Source organism: Agelaius tricolor, unplaced genomic scaffold (genome assembly GCF_023055355.1).
Source record: "Agelaius tricolor isolate 1412-34295 unplaced genomic scaffold, bAgeTri1.0.p SCAF_4, whole genome shotgun sequence".
Classification (NCBI taxonomy): domain Eukaryota; kingdom Metazoa; phylum Chordata; class Aves; order Passeriformes; family Icteridae; genus Agelaius; species Agelaius tricolor.
In genome coordinates, this window is record NW_027269264.1 from 56,274,002 (window position 1) to 56,280,001 (window position 6,000).

A 6,000-nucleotide genomic window follows, 5' to 3' on the forward strand; every position below is an offset into this window, starting at 1 on the left:
GACCTTTGGAAGCCCCTCCCAATCCAAACTATTCGATGAATTTATGATTCCAGCATTCCCCTGAAAAAGGGAAAAAAGTTTCATGGCACTTGTGTGTGTCTTCAAGGTTTATAATCCAGGTGAAGAAGGAGAAATTGTGGAGAAAGCAGTTTATTAAATGGATAAGCCAGGACTGAAATTCCTCAGACAATTAAGTTAAGAGTTGGGGCCCATAACATTTGGTGGAGAAACTCCCAGTGAGTTTCTGTGATGCCCTAGAGTGGGCATAGGCTTATTGGCACTGACAAACCTTTGCAGTTTCCTCTGTCCTAATTACTTTATAGGGTATTACCATACTAATACACAAGCATCAGATCTGCCTTTTTTTTTCTTAATCTAAACTTGTAAAAACAGTGCAGCATTAGGAGTGTGGTAATAAACGAAAAATGTTAACATGCAATTCCCTTATGCTTTTGAAAAATTACTTCATAAATGCAAAGTAAAATATTTTCCTTTTTATTACCTGACAATTACATATTAAGAATTTCTTTTTATGTTTAAAAACATATGCAATACGGGCAGGCAGGCTCCAAAATGTAATTGCCTTCTTTCTATAAGAATCAGATGTCATTTTCTCCAAACTAAACTCTGAAAAGAGATAGGAGAAGCAAATTGTTGTATGCATTAAATTTTGAAACATCTGATAGCATTCCTCAATTAAACTATTTAAATGAAAAAAGATTGCTTTACAGCTCTATCATATCCACTGAATAAAACCTCTGTTGAGGCAAATTGGCAGTGGCAGGTACCAAATGCATTGGCCTTAATGAGACTGGACAACCTAATAGAGGTCATTGGTAATTGTTATTATATACAATATTGCACTGTCAAAAAAAACCCCTTAAGCTACACACATTGCTCAAGACATCTGAGTTTCATTGCTGCAAAGGAAGGCTTTTATCTTTCTGTGTGAAGCAATATGATTGTTGTTTTCTCATCATGAATTACAGGCTGCTCTTTAAAGGTGCTACAGCAAAGGGAAGCAGCACTGGTCACCATTGCCATATTGTGAAACGCTTCATGGAGGAGATAAGAAGCCCACCTGGAACATTTTTTTCCATAATTTTCAGGGGGAGCTGGGTTGGGGTTATGATTACATGTCCTTGCTCAAGCACTGTAGGTCCACCTGAAAGAGTCCTGTTAACTGAGCTGTCCTGGGATCAAGCTTAGCTGGGCTTTTTTGATACTCCACTGCTGCAGGACCTGAAGCACCAGAATCTGTGTGACAATGATGATTCCCTGCTGCTTGATATAAACTGCAGCTCTTAAGGTTATTTTGCTGGAGAGAAGAATTAGCTCTTGTTGACTCCTGAGCCTGCTGTGGTAATATTAAAATGAGGCCTTGTGAAGAGGGGTCACATTCTGCTTTTCTTTTTCCAAGACCCTCCAGGTTCCTGCAAGCATTCCCAGTGGCAATTGGGCCAAACTGAATAATTCACAGCGTTGTGGATCCCCTTCTTTTGAATTTACAGAAGATATGATCATGATTTGCCCAAATGATTCTGGAAACTGTGGCTTCCCCACACCTGGAAGGGTTGAAGGCTGGGTGGGAAGGACTTGGAGCAACCTGGGGTAGTGGAAGGTGTCCCTGCCCATGGCAGGGGGATTGGATTAGATGACCATTCCAAGGCTTCATAAGTTGCTCCATGTGGCTGAACAGATTCTCCTGCCAGATTTTAGTGGAACAGGTAGTTGAGCATCCTTTTGGGGGGGTCTCTAAAACAAAAATGACAGTACAGTTCAATGACAAACTGTTTTCTCTTCCTATATCTGGTGGTCCCTGAAAAAAACCAAAAAAACCAAACCAAACCAAAAAAAAAAAAAAGAAAAAAAAACCCAAAAACCTAAAACCAAAATAAACAAGCGTGTTGATTATTGGGAATGTCTTGCAGCAAAATTTTGATATAAGCCCTGCTGTACTATCTTTTAAATGCCATACAAAAATAGCTAGTCTCCTGCTGAGTATTTTACAAAGTACACAATGTGTGTCCATTTAACCTAATAAAATATTAAATAACATTAAAGCTATGATATTTAGTTCTCCATTTTCATCTTACATAGCCTTGTAGGCCAGGACAAGGCAAGCAGAAAGAATTGCCCCTTCCTGATTCGGGGATGTTTTGAGCTCAGCTCTGCACACAAGGGCAGGGATGCTCCACCTGAAATCAGCTCACACTTCCAACCCTGCTGCCCTCTGTCAGTGATGGGATATCTGAGCACAAATCCTTGCCCACCTCAGTCCTACATCACCATGCTGTGCTCTTGCAGTCCTCCCACCCACGCCCATGGCAGAACCCATGGAGGTACAAAAAGGGTTGAAATTACACCACGGTTCTCAATCTTCTGAGGCTTTAATTCTCCTTAGATAAATTTTTACTGTGTGCTTTACTCTTATTTTAGAGACTCAAGCTCCTTAGCTGAATGTTGTAAACCATTAAGGTCAGCACTACAATATTTTAATGTTGCTATTTAACAGAAGCAAGATTTTTATGGCAGTGAAAACTGCTGCGGGGAAAAGAAAATGCTATGCAGACACCTAGCAGACAATTGCAAGTAAAAATCAAACAAAACTTTGGGCAAGAGTAATGTCTTTATGCAATTAATGTGTTAGCTCATACTGTCAGACTGATAGAAATAAATCCCTTTTTTGCTTTCAGTGTGGGGGATTTTAAGGGAAGGACAGTACAAAGGTCCTTTCTGTAGCTGAAAGAAACTGCATTATCTTACTATTTTTTTTCCCCATACCATGCATGCAGCTGATGCACAAAACGGTGTAATTACAATCTGACATGGAAGTGATTGTCTGAGCCTGAAAATCAGTAATGTTAACCTTCTCAAAATAAATTTCAATTTGATCCTGTGAATTTTACATTGAAATGAGTTTTTTCTTTAAAACCCTGGAGAAAACAGCCCTGTATGTGCGCATTAACAAACAGCTTTGCAAATCTAGGCTGAAGTGAATATTCAATTTCAGGAGGTCAAATTGAGATTCAGTCTCAACATCAAGGCAACCAAGCCACATGAGCCAAAGTGAACTCTTTCCAGGCCTGGCAGAGATTTTACCTGTTACCAAGGTGGGCATTTGCCCCTCAGCTTCCCCTTTGCAGGGATATTTACATCCAAAGCTATATCCATCTGCAGTTGGTTAAATACCATCTCTGCAGTGAATATCCTGAGGAAGGAGGCTTTGTCTTCACGACTAAAAGAGATTTTCTGTGTGATCTCAGGATTTCAAGGAGCACATTTAAGCTGTCTCTTGCCTTCCCGCTGAGTCTTCCATCCCCGTAGTTAAAAGCCCTAGTGCAGAGGGAAGAGGATTTTGAGGAGATACCAAACTGTGTAGGGCAAACATAATCATAGTCCCAGACTTTAACAAATCCCAACCCCACATGCTCCCCATCAAGTCCCAGACAGAACTTCCCTCTAATACTGTGCTGGAGATCTGGGGTCAGCAGACTCCTCTCCAAATTACCTTTGGTGTTTTTCCGTGCTCTGTACATGTTAGGGCAGACAGTCCCTGACTCAGGGAGGAGTCTTCTACTATTAAGGACTTCTACTGCATTTAAGAAGTGTAAATAAACAACCTATGCTCGAGGCTTGGTTTCCTTATTTTATACACACACAACATGAGAGGTGAAACCCCTCAAAGAATTTCTCTCCTTAGGCAGGAAAGTACTTTTGTGATCTGAACATGATCCCAGCTGCCCAGGGCAGGGTTGGAGTCCCCATCCCTGGAGTTTAGAAGCCATGTGGATGGGGGCTGTTGGGGACAGGGGCTCGTAGTGGCCTTGGCAGTGCTGGGGGAATGGTTGGACTCTGTCTTAAAGGTCTTTGCCAACCAAAATAATTGTATGAAATTCTAAGTTCTATGAAAGCCAAATCCTCGCCTTTTAAAATCTTTGAATCTTATTTTGGCAGCAATAATCAGATTTCTGGGGTTTCTTGATCAGCATTTGATAATCCTGTGGGAAAGTGCAGCTGAGAATGCTGCAAACTCTTCTGTCTTCTTCTGAGGAGATTAAAAACTCTTCAGCTTCTTCCCAGCAGGGCTGCAAGAAGAAGCTTTATTGAAAATGCTGTATTTTCCTAGAAGAAAAAAATACTTAGGAATTCCTCACTACTTTCCTTCATTTTTCCCAGGTCACGAAGAACAAATCCCATTCTGCAGCAGGGTCATTAGCTGTATAATGATGGGTCATAGACCAGCACCACATTAATACCATGACTGTGAGTGCACCTGATACCAGACCACAATAAGCACCTGCTGCTACCAGGATCCACACAGTGGCTTTGAACTCTGACTTTTGCTGCTGGCTCTGCATGATCCTGAAACTCCTCTTCTTGTGGCATCTGACAGATACATTCAAAGAGCAAAGAAATCTCTTCTTCCTATTCGACTTAGTAATTAGTAACTTTTCTCAATTTTTTTATTTTTTCATGCATGAAGAGTGAAAAAACTGGAAGATTCTGAATATTTAATGAACTACCTGAATAATCTCTCATGCAAATGCTGTGAAAACAGAAGGACTAATAGTTCAGTGTGGGGTGGTGACACACGCCTCTGATGTGCCACTGGAGAAGATCTGGTCTTGTGGGAAAGCCTGAAGCTGCAAATTCATGGCTGAATAAGGAGGCTGCCTTGTGCACTAGAGGGAATACTGAAGGAGACTGGAATTTTTCACTTGAAAGGAAAGGGTTAGAATCACAGAATATCCCGAGTTACAAGGGACACACAAGGATCAAAAAGGGCTAACCAGGTAATTTTCTTTCAGAAAAGGGTTTCTAGAGACCTAACTTTAAATACCCATGAATGACAATTTTGGCTCAAGTAACATTGTATATGTTACACAAAAAATTGATTTTTTAAAAATATTTTTGTTGAAATTGTTGATAGCAAAACTATACATTGCAAATAGTTTCCCCAAGCTAAACAAAACCATAGTGATTTGGTAACTTTTCACACACCCTTTGCCCTGTGCAGGGCAATGGAAGTTCATGCCCACAGATCTGACCTCACATGGCCTTAGACCTTCAGTAGCTTTGCTTTAGAGGGCACGAAATGCAGGGAGCCTGAATGTGTTGTGGGATTGATGGGTCTCTGTGTCCCCTCACATCCATCTCTTCCCCAGCAGACAAGGCTGTTATTGGGGCCTAATGACTGAAAACCCACAATGGCCGGGCCACAGCTCTCTCTGTGATCCTCTTTGGTAAACCACCACCAGGGGAGGGCTTACAGGAGCTCCAAGAGCACAAAGACCATCCCATGGAGCTTCTCCTGGGCATGAGAGGCACCCACCTCTTTCCAAAGGGATGAGTTGCAGAGCATGGGCCAACATGGGCCTTTGGGGGTGGAGAAATCAAGGTCAGCAGGAGCATGGCTGTGTATGAGGCACGGCCAGCAGTGCCCTGCACCAGAGGGGACAAGGCAGGAGGGTGCCAGGCACTGGGACACAAGGTGGGAGCTGGAGCCACCGTTTGTGGCTCTCACAGTGCACATGCTTCAAAGTGCTCCACATGCAATAATCACCAAAGCTCCACAAATGGACACTGCTGCAGTCCCCAAACCCTGACTATCAGCTGAGTTTTCAATCCGGCCTTAAATGATTTTGCCAAATTGGCACCTCTGGCGTCAAGGGGAAGCAAATTCTGCAAAGCTCGGTCTCTTTTATTGGGAAGCGCTATTGATTTTTTTTTTTATCGTCTTACTTTGTTTCATCCAGCTCTCCCCTCCCTGCACCCACCTTCAGCAGGATTGAACACTTTGATTTAAGAGAGGCTGTTCAGTGCAAGAGACCCTCTTGGTGGCGAATTAGAGGATGCCTTGCCCCGCACATCGCAGCAGTCAGACCGTGGAGACGCGCGTATCCATCACCCTCACGCCTGGCGTTTACAATACAATTATATCCTTCCAGCTGGTAGCTGGGGCTGCTGACAGCCTACAATGCCACCCCAATGCCAATT